The 20,127-nt window shown below is 44.3% G+C and overlaps 1 long non-coding RNA gene across 1 annotated transcript; it reads left to right on the top strand.

The window, feature by feature from the left end:
- The first annotated feature begins 8,232 nt into the window (after positions 1-8,232).
- LOC117509901 lies at positions 8,233-15,906 on the top strand. Its single transcript, XR_004560589.1, has 4 exons — positions 8,233-8,242; positions 11,505-11,509; positions 15,736-15,838; positions 15,896-15,906. It is a non-coding gene; the product is annotated as an uncharacterized LOC117509901 (long non-coding RNA).
- The last annotated feature ends 4,221 nt before the right edge of the window (positions 15,907-20,127 follow it).

Below are 20,127 nucleotides of genomic sequence, written 5' to 3'. Positions count from 1 at the left end.
GGGACGAAGTCAAAAATGGTGGGGAGATGTGTAGCGGGATGAAAGTCCTGGGTCCTGACGTGGTCCGTCTTTAGTCTTCTCGGGATGTCGTCTTTTAGATAACACAAACTAATTGCAAGTGATATGCCAGAAAAGGACACAACACTTTAGAATAATTCAGCCTTAAGCAAGATAAAATGCACAGAGTTTTTAAGTTTATTTAAGCCTTCCACACAGAGCTTAGACAAACTGAGTCCTCTAGAGAGACTGAATATGACAACCGCGCTCATCTATTTATTGGAGACCCGCGGGCATCGCTCCTCCTTCGACTTTTTTATTTATTTCATTCCCAAGACATGGTTTTCTATTGGAAGCGTCCTCTAGTGAACCCTAAGCAGGTGTTAGGCCATTATTTCAATGTGACAAACGCTCCCATTAAAACGTGAAGGATTTACAACTGATTTTTTTAAAAGACCTTCAGCCACAGGTGCAGCTGGCCTGAGGCCCCCCGCACGTGGCCTCAGCCACAGGTGCAGCTGGCCCGAGGCCCCTCGCACGTGGCCTGCGGGAAAGCACCTAAAAGGCCTTGGAAAGCCCCTGACAGACTGAATGACTAATAGAGCCCTTTTTTTTGGGTTGAACACCTGCTAGTTCAACCAGAGGACATACAGTTCGGATCAGGACACTTGATAGTTCATCATAGTTCAAATAAGGACCTAAAAATTCTTCTACAGTCCCTCCTCTGGGACTCGAAAGAGTCCCATTACATCAACTATACTCTTGGGTTGTTTACTGACAAGACATCTTCATTTGTGCATTGCAATAAAAAAGAAAAACACATCACTCGAATTACTGATAACTCTGGTGCGGATATGAATATCAGTGATACTTCACACGGTAAATATATTGAAGTGCAGGTGAACCTACATACTAAGGCACAAGGTGATCAATTAGCTGGATTATATCAACGCAAGGTGACATTCAAACATTGAGTTTTGGTGTAATTCAAAGCACTTAAAATGGCCACATAAAACAAGTTACAGCAACCTCTTAATCATGGCAAAGTAAAGGCTTTACATTGACATCAGTGCAACCAATCATCTTCTGGCATCTATTGTCTCACTCAACCAGAGGCTCCAACCCATTATACTTGGTTCTACATATTATTTTGTTAAAGAGTCACACATTTATTACTTAAATGCATCAAATAACCCCTACGTTACCATTATTTAGTCAACCAATCAAGAAACTATTCTAAGGTTAGCGCAGCTATGTCTAGTTAAATGATAAACACAATAAATGGTTTCCCTTCATGTCCGTCCTTAAGTCATTTGCCTTAGTCAATCATATAATGGTTTTCATTATAGGCCATTTCTCAACATTTTCCACTTTGTTTTTCTTCTTTTTCAGCTTGTTTTCTAATGCCCTTTTTGGCCAGATGCCAAATTTAGGCGATGCATGTCTCTTGAGGCATGCTATAATTTAAGAAAAAGGGGTCCCTATGGTGCATCTTTACTACTAAATCTCCAAACACGCCGTGTAAGGGTCCCCTTTTTATAACTTTGCAATGTGATATCTATGTGTATGCATTTAGCTTTATCTGTGTTACGCAGATGATGGTAAGGACAGACATTTACCCGACCTTCGTTACTAACATATATCCTTCTTTGTTTTGTTTTGTTTTTTTTTATTTACACTCAGATTTCTGAAACCAGTCCGTAATTCAAACTCAAGAACCAAGGTCATCGTCCGTTTTCAGTGCCATTACGTCAGTCCGCGCTCCTCAGCATTTACTCAGCGTCTGAAGTTTTGGGAGAAGTTGGGGAATATGGGGAGGTTGGCCTTTCAGGGGTAGTGGGGGAAGGATCAGGAATTCTGGCTTTCAGACAGTCGTGCAGTTCTCTGATGGATCTTTCCAGCTCCTTGTGCTGCTTGGCCAGGTTGTACAGGGCCCCCAGAGAATTCTTGCCCACATTCAGGGTGGTGGTGGCCAGCCCTAGCTGTTCCCTCTCCATATGCTCCATCATGCTGGCTAGCATGTCCATACTAGACTGAAGACCACACAGTTGAGTATGGAGGCCCTTCTGAGCACAAGAGATGTTGGCATTGTCACGGTGTATCCTTAACAGGTATGCAGCTGTCTGACTCAGTTGTGGCATGATTTCCTCAAATAGCTCATGGGGAATGTGATTTGTGAGGGGCAGGAGCTGCTCCAAGGTTTTTGGAACAGACTCTTGTGGAAGACGAAGCTCTCGAACCAAGATTGCCATGTCCAGTGGGGTGACCATGACCAGATTAAGGTTGTGCAGTCCAGGGGACGGGAAGTACAAGGGGGAAGGCATTTCGTGTGTGGGGGGAGTATTGTTGATGTCGCACAGGCAAGTGGTTGGGACACTCTGGGCATTTAGCAGCCTGTACAAAGCTCCCCTCTGTCCTGGTGGGTGAGTTCGACTAAGGTCCACCCCTGCTGATCCTCCTCCAGAGGTACTGGGCTGATCAGAATATCTCTCCTGCCTTGGGGGTGGAAAGCTGGGGACAGGTCCTAGCAGTGAATTGGGTCTAGGATGCACTCGGGCGGTTGCTGCATATGGCCGACCTTGGCTGCCTCCCCTGGAGGGTATCGTTGCCACTGGCACATGTGACTGTCTCCATGGCATCTGCGGAAGGGGTGTGTTCCTGAGTCCAAAGGGTCCTTCAGGTGATGGTGGAGTCCTTGGGCCGACTCTTGCTGCAGGCAGATTCTGTGAAGCCGTCATCGCCAGGTGCTGGAACGATGAAGATCCTTCTGTTGCCAACTGGTTTAGCTGCTGGATGGATGGCGGCTGTGGCGACCAATCATGGCTCGACCATCCCTCCTGTATATCCTCTTCTCCAAACAGTTCTGAGAGTCCAATCAGACTTGATAGAGGCAGATCAGGCATAGTTCCCTGATCAGGGGAGTCTGGTCTCTCAGCCATACTCCTGTGTCCTAGTAATATACATATACGTTCATTATTACAGCTCCATGTCATTCTTTCAGATATTGTCTATCCTATCCCTCATTTTTGTGGGTGCATGTGTGTGAATGTAAATGTGCGTGCATGTCTTCTTCCTCGTCTACAATATCACCAAGCACGGTCCATCCCAGTCCTCCCTATCTGGGGTGTACGCCACAATATTAGGGAGCTGGGGGCTGTCGGGGAGGATAATTGGTATTTCATCCATTTCCATATATTCTGGTTCTCTGTCTATTTCGTTTGTGCTTTCTTCCAGGGCTCGGATGGCTAACAGTGAGAGCTGTCCTACTGTGGATGAAATCAATTTATTGACCAGAAATTTTATCAAGGGAATACCACAACATATTACCAGCAAGACCGCCACCCCTGTTAGTGCCAAGACTACACCTATCTGGTATAACCAGTCTTTCCATGATATCCACCCTCTCCTTAGAGCCCCAAACAGTGAAAACAGTGGGCCAATATTCATTCCATTCCCTACAATGTATCCAGAATCGTCAGTTTCATTTCTCCCTCCTATGGAGTTACTTAACAGTTCCTGTTGCATCTCTTCAAGTGTGATTAAGAGCTCTGTCAAATTTCTGTCTTCCCCTGTACGCATGGGAATAGCTGTGCAACATTCGGTGGCTTTGATCATAATACAAACTCCTTGTTCATCAGCCATCATCATCTCAATAGCTAATCTATTTTGCATTGTCATTAGCGAGGTGGCGTGCAGCTGTTCGGTTAAGGCTCCTACTGCTGCCAATGTCCAGTTCAGGTATCTTTGCTGATTATACCACAAGTAATTAATCCACTGCACCTCCTGGAACCTAGAACGGATTTTTGGAGTAACCCCGAACAGAGCCAATGCCCATCCCCATTTATCCGCGTCTTCATCTGCTTTAACTCTGCTACTGTCTATGGCTTCTAACTGTCGGGGTATCCCTTCTGGTATCCCGTTTCTTACTGTGACGTTGTAGTCTGTTTTAAGTGTCATTATTCCTCTTTTCTTACGAAGTTTCTGTGGCATGGGCTGTATTGCATTTGGCATTTCAATTACTGTTATTGCTCCTGTGAGCATCACAGGAGCACAAAGGCCTTTCCAATTCGGGGACAGCGATGACAGGAGTTTCCTTTTTTGTCCGCATATCCAAAAGATGTCAGCTAAGGGTACCGTTCCCTTAGCTAAATTTGGAGTAGATACCCATGAAGCATGGGTGAGATTCAGTCCAATTACAGACCCCCCTGTGGCCGGTACTATTTGTTCACACTGTATGCCTGCTGCTGGCAGGGTGTGACAGACGGTAATGTTCCATGCTGTTTTAGCCGGTTTGTATTCTTGCTGCTTTTGCATACACTGTATGTGGTGTTTTGACTGGGTCGTCCCTACCTGCCAATCGCTTATGTATTGTGCTACTAATCCTTTAGCTATACAGAATGGGTGTATCATCCCTTTCTCTATTTTAATCATAGGTGGAACGGTTCCTTCTGTACTTAGGGGCACTGGACAAAGTTTACTGTCGGCAGCATATTTTTCATCACCTACTGCCATTTTCACAACACATTGTGTATAGCATTCTGCTTGGTCTGAGTTATGTTGGGGGCTCCTATAACAGTTGTTGATATCAGGTAGGGGTTTAGCCTGAGGTATCACACCTTTCCGGTGACAGGCTATGCAAGGCTTTTCACTGATCTGCCTAGCCGAAAAGTTCAACCATTGGTAAAATAAATTGGTCTTCAACCCTTGTGTAAGGGCTAGGTCTGTACTGGGATCCCATCTCCCTAAGTGACTGCTTGTTTCTAGGCTTCTAATTGTCCTCTTTTTCCTTGGTTTGATTTTTACCCATTTTGTGGCTTCATGTACTGTAACAGTTACGTCTTGCTTGGTTTCCCTGCATCCTCCTTTATCACAAATGACCTCTATGTTGAGTGTTCCCTCCTCTTCACATTTGATGCTAATGGCTTCGCCTAATATGTAATCCCCCAGCTTTCCCTGTATTCCTATGTTCTTGTAGGCTTTTGATTTAATGTATACCAAATTATATGTTTTTCCTGTGTGTAGAATGCCTTGTTTAGCTGCTATTGCGGCCATGGCCACGGCACAGTCCGTTGTATGTTTTGGATGTCTATTTTCTCCCATACTGACCACCAGTAGTATTGTCAATCCCTTAAATAATTCATTAATCATTGTTCTGGTGACTGTTGAGATGTACTACTAGATGTGCTACTGAGTGAGCCGTCACTAGATGAGCTGTCACTAGGGATGTGTGGTGTATCTGTGCTTTGTCTGGGTTGTACTTCCTGCGGTTCTTCTGTCGGTAAATCTACTGAGTTGCTGTCCGAGTCTGATGTCTCCTGTGGCCTGTCTATCTGTCGGTCTGTATTTCTGTCTGTCTGTTGGCCTGCGTCTCCAGTTGTTTCTGAGTCTGCATCTGAGTCTGTCGCTGCTCTATCTGGCAGGGATCCACTACTCTCTGAAGCTGTGCGTCGTCTTTGTTCAATCAGTCTCTGTGAGCGCCTTGGCCGGTGTTCGCCTGGCTGCAGGGAGGCGTGGCCTTCCCTCGGTGCTTCTTCTGGCTGCAGGGAGGCGTGGCCGTCCCTCGGTGCTGCTGTAGGGTCTCTGGCTTCTCTTGCTTCCCCCCTTGGCCCGGCGGCTCTGCCAAGACGAGCTTGCCGAGGCCGCAGGGGCGCTGGGCCACCAACCCTACAGCAGTGGTTTAAATGAAACCAAGTGTCCTTACCGTCTACTTTGACTGCTGTACGTGGGGCAAGAATAACTTTAAAAGGACCTTCTCGGCGGGGCCTGTCCCACTTCTTTTTGAACACTTTGACGTAAACCAGATCACCAGGCTGGATGCTCTGATTTTCGAGTGGAATCTCTGCTTCTCTGTCTTCTGTAGCACCTTTGACCTGCAAAAAGATAGTTTTGTGTATTTGGGTTAACTGTCTCAGATAATTATGCCATTCGTCTTGTAGCTGCTCCAGCGATGGTCCTTCGTAGGGTCCTCTCAGGTATGGAATAGGCATTGGCCGACCTGTAAGAGCTTCAAATGGTGTCAAATGGGTTAGTCGGTTAGTTTGTGAGCGCATTGACAATAAAGCAAGCGGCAACGCATCCAGCCAGGTTAGTTTGCCATTGCTGTCTGCTATGATTTTTGCTAGTTTGTTCTTTAAAATGCCATTAGCCCGTTCCACCGCCCCATTTGATTGAGGGTGATAAACACACCCAAACTTCTGTTTGATACCCAATTGTTTGAATGTTTCTTGTGTAACCTTGGCTACAAAAGCCCTACCGTTGTCAGATGAGATAGTATCTGGAATGCCAAATCTTGGAAAGACATCTCGGCACAAGAATTTGGCTACCGTTTTATAGTCTTGATTTGCAGAGGCTACTGCCTCAATCCATCAGCTGAATCTGCATATCACTACCAAAACATATCTCATTCGTTTAACTCGATTTTCAGCTCCCATGTCTATGAAATCCATCATAAGATGTCTGAATGGCCCATCAGGGACCGGAATGTGGGCTAAAGGGGCTGTGAATGATTTCCGGACATTGTACTGTGCACATACCTCACACTCATTCAACAAACGGTCCACTGTAGCTGCCATATATGGTGACCACCAGACAGCTTTTAGTTTGTTCATAATTTGGACTCGTGAACAATGATCGGGTCCGTGGGCCCAAATGATTGCATGTCGTAATAAATTGGTGGGTAACACAAAATGTCCATGACTACTGCGCCACAGCTTGTCCGCTGGCCCCTGACTGCGTGAATCAATAGCGCCTCGTTTAACCCACATTCGTTTTTCTTCTCCGCTGGCCCTACTTTGAGCCACTATCAGTGCGTCAAGTGAAACCAGTGGGGCACAATCTTGGATGGTTAGCAGGGGAAACATATTTTTTCCTTGTGCTCCTTTGCGAGCTGCGTCATCTGCTAGGTTGTTACCTTGAGCTATGATGTTATTATTCTTTTGATGACCTGCACATTTAATGATGGCTACCTCAGACGGTAATTGGAGAGCTTGTAACAGTTGGGAAATCGCTTCTCCATGAGTGACAGGGGTGCCATCTGCTCTCAGGAATCCCCTTTGTTTCCAAATGTTCGCATGTATATGACATACGCCATAAGCGTAGGCTGAGTCTGTGTAGATATTAACACGTTGATCTTTAGCTATCTGGCAAGCCATAGTTAAGGCTTTGATTTCTGCCAGTTGGGCTGAACGAGGCTGATCAATTCCTTGGGACTCCAGTAATTCAAAGGTTTCGCCATCTGTGTTTAGTTTAACAATCCCCATACCCGCATGCAATCCCGCGGCATCCCGAAAGCATGAGCCGTCCACGAACAGGGTTAGATCTGCATCTATGGCGTGATTATACAAATGTTCTCTGGCTCTCAAAAATTTCTCTGTCACTGCCACACAGTTATGTGGAGTACCATCTAACGGTGTGGTCAATTTGGTGGCAGGATTCACCGTGTGACAACGTTGTATTGTTATTTCTGGAGCGGACAACACAACTTCATATCCAGTGCGTCTAGCTTGTGTTAAGACAAAACGTTGACTGGTTAGCAGGGCATGTAACTGATGCGACGTGTACAACGTTACTGCATGTCCCATGATTATGGATGATGCTTTTTGAAATGCAAAGGCAGCTGCTGCTAGACCCTGATAGCATGATGGCAATCCTGTTTCAATGTTGTCAAGCTTTGTACTATAATAGGCCAATGGTTGTTTTCCTTCATTTGTTTCCTGCATTAGTACAGCACATGCATATCCAGCTTTTTCAGTAACATACAAATGGAAAGGTTTCCCATAATCTGGGTTACCTAACGCGGGAGCAGATTGCATGTCTGTTTTTAGGGCCTCAAAAGCTCCCGTTGCCTCATCTGTCCAGACGAGGAGAGCTGCATTGCTTGTTTGCCCCACTGCTCTAATCATGGCACGCAAAGGTGCAGTTTTTATAGCATAATCACAAATCCACGGCCGACTGTACCCTGCCATCCCAAGGAATGAAAGCATCTGTCCCACTGTTTGGGGTTTGGGAGCCTTGATTATAGCCTCCACTTGGCTTGGGGCTATACATCGCGTGGTCCCACACAACTGTCTTCCCAAGTATTCTACTTGTTGTTTGCAGAACTGCAATTTGTCCTTACTTACTTTATGACCTCCATCTGCCAATGCATACAATACAATTAATGAATCTTTTTCACACTGTTCTTGAGTCTCTGATGCAATAAGGAGATCATCCATATATTGCACCAATGTACTGGGTATGTCAAGGTGTTGTAAATCTTCAGCCAGGACTTTGTTAAAGATGGCTGGGGACAGGTTCAGTCCCTGAGGTAGCCGTGTATACGTTAGCTGTTGTCCCAGAAATGTGAATGCAAACAAATGTTGTGAATCTGGGTGCACAGGCACACTGAAATAGGCTGAACACAGATCGATTACTGTGTACCATTTTGCTCCAGCAGGGATGCTTGATAGTATAGTATGCGGATCAGGTACTATAGGTGCATCCATTTCTATTATTGCATTGATAGGACGCAGATCATGTACCAGCCGATACTCTTTGGTATTGTTTTTAGGGATAGGGTAGATAGGAGTATTGCATGGGCTTGCAGTTTTTATTAAAACTCCAGCTGCCATTAGTCCCTTAATTACTGGTTTTATGCCTTCAATAGCCTGAGGTTTTAATGGATACTGCCTTTGGTGAGGCAGTTTTGCTCCCGGTTTTACTTTTATTTTTACTGGTAAGGCTGTTTTTACTAGTCCTACATCCGTTTTGCTTTTGGACCACACCACTGGTGGTATTTGCTCTAACAATTTCTCTTGTTGGGTCGATAACACCATTTGTCCCTCTGGTCTAGGATTGAGCTCCACTTTTTGAGCTATAGCCTCATCATTTACTTTTAAGTTAATTCGTACAAACTGCTGGTCTTTTGACAGATGTACTTGTGGACTTTCCATGTTTTGCCATTCTTCAACTTCTGAGTCTGTCTTTACCATTGGACCTAGGTCATGGGATTCGTACTTTTCTGAGACTAAAAGGGTCACATGAGGCGTGGCATTCGGCACTTGATACCATTGTTGTTCAGCTGAAGTTAGCTTGACAGAAGCTGCGGCCCCTTGGGGGCCTAAATAAATTTCTGTGGTGGTTATGTGAAACAGCCGTTGATTCATCAATACATCCCAGCAGCATGCATAGTCAGTCTGTTCTTGTTTGGCATCGAACATCAGGGTGACATGTAAAGGTAAACTAGGTGTATATACTGCTTCATAGTGTTGTTCTGCCCAGGGCTTCCATTTTTCCCATTCCAGTTGGAGATTTGAATTTTCTGGTTGTAACTTCAGCCAGTATACCATGGGTTGCACAGTTCGGACCTTGTTTTCCATGTCCATAAGCACCATAATGTTGGTGAGTGCTTCGTCAGGAAAGTGTATTTGCAGTCCTTGATGGGTACACACTATCTGGGTTTGTAGCTTACATAAAATGTCTCTTCCCAGCAAATTCACAGGTGTATTTTGTGAGTATAACAGGGGTGCTTCAATTGTTTTTCCTGCAATCGTTACAGGAAGTGGGCGTGTAAAAGGTATTATTTGAGTCTTCCCAGAGAAGCCGATGGTCTTAATTACAGACCCAGAGAGGGGGAGATGAGCGCCCATTTTCCCTATGCAAGAGTATGTTGCCCCTGTATCCACCATGAAAGGGAAATCTCTGTTTTGTATATTAACGGTGACGGTTGGCTCTTCCTTAGGTATCATCGAAATAGCCAATGCCACCGTTTCCCCCTCTGTCTTCTCTAGGCCTTCCCTATTGCCAATAGGCAGAGGGTCCAACCCAAGGTCGGGCCGGACAATTTCTCATTCGATGTCCAGGTTGTCCACAGCTCCAACACTCATTAGAGGGTTGATCCCCTATTGGGGGTGTTGGTCCCATAGGCGGTCCCGCTTGACTGTTCCTGGGAGCTGAGTTTTGGAATCTGCTTCCAAATGAAGGTTGGCGAGATCCTCTTCGCCACCCTCCTCTTTGACCTGGAAAGTTCCGTGACTCTCCTCTCCACCCATGACTGTAGGTGGGTCCATTCCCGGGTGTGCCAGTGCTATGGTAGTGATAGTGATGCTCCACTGGTGCTGAGACGTCTCCTGTAGGAGTGCTTCCTGCTGCTCCTTGGGGGCTCTGTGTGGCTGTTACCACAGGTGCCTGTATGGTGGCAGCAGTGTTTGCCGTAAGGCCCGTGCTTGCCGGCTCAGAAGGAACAGGGGTCATCATTGGTGCCTGGGTCTTTGTTTTTTCTTTCTTGACTTTGGTTAGCTCTCCCAACTGCATCTGCACCAATTTTTTCGTCAGGGATTTTGCTGCATCTTCTTCTTTTTGTTTTTCTTTCTTGTAGATTTCAAGATGGTGACAAATATGCTCAGAGTATAAAGCCCAATTCATTTTTGATAGTCCCACGACTCCATCTAGGGCTTTCTGAACCTCATCTGGTAGAGCCTTTTTTACAGTTATTTTAAACAGGATTTCAGTTGCTGGAGAATGGTTCCATGCATTTCCTGTTTCCTCCGCCCATCTCTTCTGGAATCGGTGCAGGAACTTCTTTGGGCACTCTTCAGGTGTCCACTCCTCATCATCCAATTTAGAGGGATCCAAGACCTTAGGGTACTTTCTTCTCAGTCCTTCCCACATGGAGTTTCTATAGCGATTAAAGGGGACTTCATCATGTTGATTAGTGCCCATCATCTGTGTTAGTCCAACCTTTCCTGCTAATTCTTCAGTGTCATGTTTTCCCATTACATGCATTAGCAAGGCTTTTATGTCACCTAAAGACAAGGTTACCCCTGCAGTGCCTTCTTCTAAGGCAGTTATCCATCTCCCAGCTCCTTGGGTGATGTCTGGCAGCCTGTTGGCCAGCCCCACCATGTCTGTCCAGCTCCATGGGGTATACACATGATGACCATTTCTAACCACCAATGGGCATATGAGGTCTTCGTCCTCCTCTTCTTCTGTGGGGGCTCCATACTGTCTTCCAGATCGAGTGCGACTGACTGGTTCCAGGCAGTCCATCCAGTCGGTTATATTCTGTTCTAAAGCCGCTATGTCTTTGGCTACACATTGTTGTCTTTGCCTGAGTCGGGCCTCTTTTGCACTCTCAATGACGATCTCACCAGAAATTTTTCGGGTGGGTGGCTCTATAATGTGATTCCCTTGATTGGGCGTCGATTGTTGTAATATTCTTCTTTCCTCTGCGTCCCTATGTCTTTGTATTCTTTCCTTCGCTAGCCGAAGCTGCTCAGCTAGTTCTTCATTATCTCTTCTGGCCAGATCCAGTGTGTCACAGAAGCTCTTGTGCCACTCTTCGGAGCCTCTATAGCCTGTGAAGGTCCAGTCGGCTGACTTATGGTGGGAGGGGACGGTTTTCAGTGGACCTCGATGTGCAGGCGGAGCCTTCAGGTCTCTCTCTTTATCCTCGTCTGCCTCCGTGTCACTGTTATTTGTGGCCCCCCCTGCTGGTCGTGGTGAGCGACCACTTACTTTCGGACTTGGAGACCTTGTATGATCCATTTGACAGACTGAGGACCTGTCTCCTTGTGGCTCTCGAGCTTTTAGTGTCAGTGTGAATTTGCCCTCCACATCCATGCCTTGGTCCTCTTCACGAGTTCCTAATACAAATTGTCCAGCTGTCTTTCCCATATCATGACGTTTATATGGGGGTGGCTCTGCTTCCCAGCTCGGTGCACTGGCTTTAGTGTCTTTGGATCTTTCCTCTGTCATTTTTTCTCTTTTCTGCTGTAGCCTCTGTGCTTCCTGCTTGAACAAGGCCAAGACTTCTTTTTCTTCAGTGCGTTTTTTGTTGTTATTTACGTTCTTCTGCTGATCTTTAATTTCTTTTTTATGTATTTCTACCGCAACTGCTTCACACATCACCGGATCAAATGATCCCTCCAAAGGCCATTGCCTGCCCCCATGTGACCTTTTGTGCCACTTTTTCATACATTGGTTGGCCTTAGTGCGTTTTCCTGGATATTTTCTTAGTACTAAGTCTAGCGGGGTACTTTCCCGACCTTGACCTTGAGAGTTACCCATGTAACCCTGACAAACGCTATATGAGATGTTTCTATGGTGCTCTGGTAATCCCTCAGGGGCTGTCCTGATCCAGACCAATAACTTGCCGGCTGTAACACCTGTTTTGTATTTTAAACCCTTAAAAGGATTAAATTTCCAACTGTTATGCCCGTCTTCTTTTTCTTTAACTAAATATGAAAATGTACCTGTTTCCCACCGAACCTTCCTTGGGACCACAGTCAGAGTCAACCTAGGAAACAGTTCTTCACCTGGATCGGTTGGCAGTGTTATTAAATGATTTAATGGTATGCTAATTTCTTTATTAGGATCAGCACAAAGCAGCTCCAGCCACGGGGTTAAACCCTGATGCCACAGACGTCTTATCAGCAGCTCCCAATTAATTAGAGGGAATTGTTCTTTCTTTTGCTTCAGATTGACTACCTTAGTAATCTGCCATAATTTCTGATTGATCTCTTGTTCGTCCTGCCAATGTTCTGCTCCTACCCTGTCCAAATAGGTCCTTTCCAGCCAAAAATGTGTCCTGATTCCCTGGGTTTCGATGTCTCCGTCAGTCAAGTAATGTTCTGGGAGTATTATTTCATCATCACTTAAGTCTCCCATCAATGACTGTCCCAAGCATTGATCAGTCTGTCAGCTTTTTCACTATAATCTAAGCTTTAACTCTTTTGATTTATAACCAATTTTATTTCTTTACTCCTCTTACAACCCTAACACTTCCTAATGTCTTTGCTCCCGACTTTCTATTTTCCTTCTAATTTTTTAACTTTCTGCTTCTTGTCTTTTTCTGCTATGTTTGTTTATTAGTTTTCTTTCTTTGAAATAATATCTACCTTCTCTGTATTTACATAGCAGTCTCTTCTCCTGTCTTTTTCTTCACTGTCTCTGTTTCACACTTTCCTCTCTGCCTGTCATGCACCTCCCAAGTCCTTCTGTTGGGTCTAAACGCCTCCTCCTTCTCGTACTCTTTCACATTAATCTTGTATATCAGCCAGCCTGCAAGCCCTCACAGCTTTGCCTGCAACTCCCCGATTACTCTCCACTCTCCCACACACCAATCTTCAAAAGCTTTATACACAAAAATGATTAAAAACAACTTTCTATATATCTCTATCTAGACTTCTGCCACCCTTTACTCCGCGGCTTTAAACAACCTTTTTAATCACTTAACACCAATGTGTTCTGTTTAAATATGTATCTCTTCTTCATGTTAGACAGCTTCTCCGGCGCTGCCAGCAACTTCATATATTATTTTTTTTTACAAGCCCTCTTTGAGCGTACAATATTTCATTTACTTCTACGCCTTACCACGCCTCGCGTGCGTATCCTGTGCTTAATATATTATTTTTCACCAGCTCCTCTCTGAGCATACAATATTTCATTTATTTCTACGCCTTACCGCGCCTCGCGTGCGTATCCTGTGCCTTTCTGCACTTTCTTCTACTTTTTTTTTTTCACTTACTGAGCTCCTCGTGAGCTTAATGTGCCTTTGCACTGAAAATATTCTCTTTTTCTTTTCTTATAAAAAACTCATATTACTGTGTACTTAATTACTTATTCTTCTCCCACGCCCCACAAGCGTGTATTTGGTGCCTTACTGCACTATTTTCTGCTTCATTAATTCTCATGTATTCTGCACTAACTCTCTATTTATTTTATTTTTTTTATAGTTTTTCTCTTTTCTTAAAAAATGACGTCCTTTATTGAGCTCTTTTACTTACTGTCAGCTGTGCTACTTTGCACTTTTCTCTTTAAATCTCTTTATCACGTACGGTATTTCTACTGCGCCCCCTCAGGCGCTTATCTTGTGCTTCCTCTGCACGTATTCTCTGTTAAACTCTTTTTCTCACTTATTTCAATCATCAATCAATCAACTTTTTTCTTATATAGCGCCAAATCACAACAAACAATTGCCCCAAGGCGCTCATTTCACTTCAGTCTCTGTTAAACTCTTTAAATAACCTTGTATTACCTTGTATCTATTTGTCAGTATACTCCCCTAAATTAACCCCTACAGCGCATGCTATCAGCCGGCACGTTAGTAACGAATTTCAACACCAATTATTCCCCAAGCATCCAGGTTAGTTCTCCACGCACTCTTTTCCGCACCAGAGTTCATGAACATTCCTGACCTTTCACTCACACAGACATTCTTTTTCTTTTTCCCGGGAACACACACACCTTCTGAGCATTTTATCTACAAGGCCTGATAATTTTCAATCTTATCTTTTTTTGTCTTTTATCAATTTTCTTAGTCCAGGTTCTTTTGGGTAAGAGGCAATTAAAAAATATCACCTGTCAACTTGGGCGGAAATCCCGACTCACTCCTCCAGATCGTGCAGAAGTTATAAAAGGTTTCTGCTTACCTTTTAGTCATGATCACTGTTATTTACGGTCTGGAGGGATGAGCTGGACTGCCCCAGGCTGCCGGAATGCCCCTGGACCCTCCTGAAGCTGGCTCGCCAAGTTCTGACGTGGTCCGTCTTTAGTCTTCTCGGGATGTCGTCTTTTAGATAACACAAACTAATTGCAAGTGATATGCTAGAAAAGGACACAACACTTTAGAATAATTCAGCCTTAAGCAAGATAAAATGCACAGAGTTTTTAAGTTTATTAAGCCTTCAACACAGAGCTTAGACAAACTGAGTCCTCTAGAGAGACTGAATATGACAACCGCGCTCATCTATTTATTGGAGACCCGCGGGCATCGCTCCTCCTTCGACGTTTTTATTTATTTCATTCCCAAGACATGGTTTTCTATTGGAAGCGTCCTCTAGTGAACCCTAAGCAGGTGTTAGGCCATTATTTCAATGTGACAAACGCTCCCATTAAAACGTGAAGGATTTACAACTGATTTTTTTAAAAGACCTTCAGCCACAGGTGCAGCTGGCCTGAGGCCCCCCGCACGTGGCCTCAGCCACAGGTGCAGCTGGCCCGAGGCCCCTCGCACATGGCCTGCGGGAAAGCACCTAAAAGGCCTTGGAAAGCCCCTGACAGACTGAATGACTAATAGAGGCCCTTTTTTTTGGGTTGAACACCTGCTAGTTCAACCAGAGGACATACAGTTCGGATCAGGACACTTGATAGTTCATCATAGTTCAAATAAGGACCTAAAAATTCTTCTACAGTCCCAATTGAAAAGACGTTCCCGCTAGCTTGGCTAACGGGGAGTTCCCCTTTGGCTGACCTGGTAGAGGAACGGTCTTTTGGTACGAGCCGCGTGGGTTCGATCCCCCACCGTCGTCCCGGCCACAAAGGTCCTGCTGCTTCAATCTGGCGTAACGAACAGTATGTGGATCACAGAGTATGCTAACATGCACCTGTGACTTCGGGACAAAGTCAAAAATGGTGGGGAGATGTGTAGCGGGATAAAAGTCCTGGGTCCCAATTGAAAAGACGTTCCCGCTAGCACGAAGGTCCTGCTGCTTCACATGTAACAATAAGAAATATACTCAAAACCTGGATTAATCTTTTTAGTCACATAGCACTACTATTATTCTGAACACTACTGTACATGCTGACATAATTCACCATGGCTGAACGCTGTGGAGAACAGCTGATGGCCTAATTAAAGTATGATGTATCCACTGAAATGAACAGGTAAGACCGTATATTTATTTACTGTGTGTGAACTTAGACCGCATGAGGTGCAGCTTTCAGGAAATCAACTGACAGCATCAAATGACGTATTTCGAGAAAGCCTGTAAAAATGCATAAATTAGCCGCATCATTGTTTAAGCCGCAGTGTTCAAAGCACGTGAATAAAGTAGCGGCTTATACTCCGGAAATTACGGTACATGTTAGTATCATACTGGCCTCCCCAGAATGTTGCTAGGCTAGCAGATCTGCCCCAAAGTGTTCCATATTACAGATAATCCTTTAACTTATTCCACATAAATGATGTGACTGATATGTTGGGGGAGGAGCTAAATGTTCTTTTGGTTGGGGCTGAGATAGACTGACACAGGAAATTGAAAATTTAAAAGATTTTATGTAGTAACACATCAGCTGTTGCCTGTTTGTTTGTTTTTTTGGGGGGTAGCTAGGTGTCATGGCAACCCACGGGCTCCACCCCTGTGCATTGAGCCATGGCGGAGTGGGCGGAGCTCTGCCCTCTGATGTTAGTGCTGCTGTTGCCCTGCAGGGGGCAGCATTGCTGTAGTGAGTCACAGTTTGTCTGCAGAAGACAGACGCACTCATCTGATACCAGCGCTTTGTTCTGGAAACACAAATATGATTACTGTCTGTAAAACAAATAACAGAAAACTCTTTTTTTTTTTTTTGATTGACTGCATGTTAAAAATGTCAGCAAAAAATACTTTAATCTTCAAACTACATTTTATTTATTGTCACTTGCAATCTGTACATTTATTTTTGCACAGAAGGATACAAATGCGTTAGTTTCCTTTGATGGAAATTTGGACAATAGAATTTTTACTTGTTAAATGTAATTTATTTTTGCAACATTTGAAAGTGTTTTTAAATATGCATATCTTTATATGAAGTTGGTACTTAATGTGTAATAGTATCTGTATTTTGGAATATTTTTGATAGTGGAAATAGATAGATTTTATGAAAATACATCTTTCAAATTGTTAAAACAATTTAACATTCTCAATATTTTAATTGTGTTAATTGATGTAATATTTAGTGCCAAGTAAATCTTCATAAAAGCACTCAAATGTAAACATCAGTCTGATTATAATTACATCCTCAACATGAAAAATGCTTTTAAAAGATTAATGTGTTTTTACATAAATATGTATTTTACTCAGTGTCATAATAAAAATCACATGTAAAAGTCACACTAATATTAAATCACATCTCAATTATAAAATACTCCCAAATGCAGATGTTACATTTTATGTTTATAATGTATATAATTTAACATTAAAATTGTTGAAAAATTAAAAATTATTCCAGATTTCAAAATATTGTAATTAAGATTCCATAAATTATTTTTATGTGAAATGACATGTTAGATCTTATGATTTTCAGTTTTGAAAAACTCTCCTCAGAACTTATTCATGAGCATTTTTTATGTGCTTGATACTAAAACCTGATGTTCACTGTTGACATTTTATTTGTGATGATAAATCATCATCTTGAATGAGTGACAGCTTTTTAAAATGGTGCTTTTAAGTGTTTCTGGCTGAATTTGTCCTTTAAACGGGTTTTGGCTCCCTGCGGCTGAGACGACATTAGCTGTCACTGTTATCTCCTCCTGAAAGAAATAATAGTGAAATAAAACTCTCGTTTCACTGAGATGTTCCCCCAGGAGCCTCTTAAGGGCCCTGAGGGTGTTTGGAGGGGGCGTGGCCCCGTTTACAGGCCGCGGTAATGATGCTTGTTTGTCCAGCGGTCTGTAAATAACACCAACATTAGAGACGCCACAGATCCACATCCCTGGACCCCGGGGACGCACCCATCCGCATAGAATACAGAAGAAAAAAAAAAAAAAACACTAAAAAGAGTTTTAAACGAGCGCAGACCATCTTTAACTCGGACCACCGTCACACTCGACTGCAAAGGATCAAAAGATTAAAATGTGAAAAGAGCTTCAAAGCAATTTCTACTTATGCAAACTGTAAAAAAGAGTCAAACTTCAACCTACAACATGGAGATTAAAAACCAGCAGATACATCCTTCTGATCCCCCTCAGTCCTGGTTATTGAACCTACAGCCCTGTGGATGGATACCGCTTACTGTAGCATTAGCGTATTTTAATTACATAATGCAGCATCTTAGGTGCCAAAATCCAACCCCTCGTCCACGTCGTGACACCTGAGTCATGGATCGAGTAGGGGGTTGCCTGGTGGGGTGAAATACGGTGGGGACCTTGTGCAGGGGTGCCGCCAACGATTTTGGGCCCCATAAAAAGAAATCTTACTGCCCCCCCAATATTATTTTGTCAGTCTCTGGGCCCCTGTCAATCATGGGCCCCTAGAATCCTCCTTATTCTCCCCTTTTAGGCACCCCTGACCTAAAAGGCCCAACAGGAACCCTGAATACAAAAGAGCTAACAGGACTAAGGTGAAAAAGTTAGCCGTCAACGTCTGGGATTTACCAGCCATCAGACCAGGATAAGGATCTGTGAAGGACTGTGTGTTTGTTTGTGTGTAATGATGTTCCCACGTTAAACGAAGCCACGCACATATGCCTCTAGATCGACTCGTCTGGGAATCGACCATGAAACCATCTTCCTCACCGCCGAGGGGTTACCACGACGACGTCTTGTAATGATTCATTCATTCACTCATTTTCTGCTGCTGGTCCCTTGTCACCAACTGAATGGTCCCCCCCCTAAAAATCGGTCCACCGTGCCCTCACTGCGCATGTGTCATTAGCCGCGGTTCACCAATTATCACCTCGTTTCTGCTTCAAACTGCCTCCAGTCATCATCTGTCTCAGCGACTGATATCTGAAGCTTTTGTACAACAATCATTTCTGTGTAAATTCAGCATTATTTCATCATAAAAGACGGAGGAAGCGATCAGAGTGCAGCAGCTACACGAGCTGCTAGCTGATGCGTTCATAGCGCGTCGGACATTTCAAACCTTCACGGAATTTTGCCTTGTTTCTGCTTAAAACTGACTTTAGAATGATTTAAGAGGTTTTACTTTTATCATCTGATGGTTAATAATCCCATTAATCCATTTGATCGCTTTGGGTGAAGAGACTCAGACGAGCTGCTCTGGTCTAAAATGACGCATGTGCAGTGAAGACAGGTGGACTGATTTTTAGGGGGGACAGTTCGGTCTGCAACACCGGGTCTTGATGGCAGCAGATTAAGCTACATTAATATAGATCTCAAAATTGTCGTAATTTAATATCTTGTGTCTGATTTAATAACCTGCAGTTTGTGACAGTCTAACTTGTGTAATTACATCACTGAGCATCTCATATTGTTTGTCATTTTTGTTTTTGCTTCAGGTCTCATGACATCTTGAGGACATTTCTTACGATTGTATGATCATATGTTTGAAGATTCTGTAAGTTAGTATGTTGTAACTGTTGTGTGGGCCGCTGAAGAGGAGGTACTGCTGGCCCACCACCACCAGAGGGCGCCCTGCCTGGAGTGCGGGCTCCAGGCACCAGAGGGCGCTACCGCATCATGGGAGTAATCTGGGTGACAGCTGTCACCCATCACCAAACACAGCTGTTTCTACTCAGCACCGAGGTATATCAGGAGGACGGCGTCTCCACCTCAGTGCCGAGATATCGCCTAAGACCAAGGTAACATTCTCTGCAGCATATTCTGTGATTGATAAACTTGTTAAACCTTTCAGGACTGGTGACTACTGAGACCCTCCTTCTTTGGATAAGTACTCACCTTCCTGCTGAACTTTGCCAAGAGGTGGAGGCGGCTTCTCCCCTCTCTGTACTGGGTGCGTTCATCCACTCCTGTGTGTTCTTGCTCTCTCCTGCCAGCAGTACCGGATCCGACGAGCGGAGGCAGTGGCCACCTGGGAATTCGGGACTTGGCGGTTCCAGTATTTCCGGGGTTCGGTGGCAGTGGAGATCTGGGTGGTTCCGGTTCGACTGAGACGGACGTCTCCTATCTTCGAGCCTGCCCACACGACACCAGCGGATTCGACCCTAAACATTGTGTTTGTTATACTACTCGTGCTTGTTTCAGTAGTAAATCTTGTTTTTTACTTCCTCCATTGTCCATTCATTGCGCCCCCTGTTGTGGGTCCGTGTTCCTACACTTTCACAACAGTAACAGAGAAAGTTCCTCATGATTACATCACGTAAACACCTGCATGTCCTCCCTCAACACATCCATGAACCTCCTCTTTGTCCTCCCTCTTCTCCTCCTGCCCAGTGGCTCCATCCTCAGCATCCTTCTCCCTGTTTACCATGGGGCCCTCCTAGACATGTGTCCAAGGCATCTCAATGGTGTCCAAACCGTCTCGCCTGTGTTGTCCTTCAGTCCATTCTCGTCACTCCCAAAGACAATTGCAGCATCTTCACCTCAGCTTCCTGTCTTTTCGTTAATGTCAAAATCTCTAAGCCGTACAACTCCACACTTCCTGTGCTCTCCACTACTTTGGATAGTTGACCCCAAGTATTTAAACTCATCTA

Source organism: Thalassophryne amazonica, chromosome 5, assembly GCF_902500255.1.
Source record: "Thalassophryne amazonica chromosome 5, fThaAma1.1, whole genome shotgun sequence".
NCBI classification, from domain to species: Eukaryota; Metazoa; Chordata; class Actinopteri; order Batrachoidiformes; family Batrachoididae; genus Thalassophryne; species Thalassophryne amazonica.
This window is presented reverse-complemented; position numbering and strand designations above follow the sequence as displayed.